Source organism: Gouania willdenowi, chromosome 12 (genome assembly GCF_900634775.1).
Source record: "Gouania willdenowi chromosome 12, fGouWil2.1, whole genome shotgun sequence".
NCBI classification, from domain to species: Eukaryota; Metazoa; Chordata; class Actinopteri; order Blenniiformes; family Gobiesocidae; genus Gouania; species Gouania willdenowi.
The window spans coordinates 6,265,671-6,266,199 of NC_041055.1; positions in this window are offsets into that span (position 1 = coordinate 6,265,671).

The following is a 529-nucleotide window of genomic DNA, read 5'->3' on the forward strand; positions in this document are numbered from 1 at the left end:
GCAGTGTGTGTGTATGTGCTTTGTCTCTCACACATTTATACACCATAAAATACATGTTTCATGTATTTATATATCTATTCCATATATATATAAATATATTTTACATTTGATTTATTTTCAACATTTTTTACCTCTATTTAAATTTTTGGGATTTATTTATGTACATTTGATCATTTTTTTGTAATTTTTTTCATTGACTATCTTATTTTTTTCTTAAGTATTTCGTTTTAAAAATTGTTTCAGTATTGTTGATTTATCTATCTATAAAGAAAATAATCTCTGTCTGTGTGTTCCGCAAATATCTCTGCAGATCAGGCTCAGACTGCCATGAGACTTTCAACATGGCTGCTGCTTGGTTCAATGGTGTGCAACCTCATATTTGTTTGGACTGCAATGATACCATTCATAAATTATTACATAAAGTTGTCTTAAATGCAGCTTAGCAGAACAGCTCAATGTTGACAGGTTGTCATAGTAATTCAGGATAATTTTGAAAGCTGCGTAGAATCTACAGGAGTGCCTGCACAAA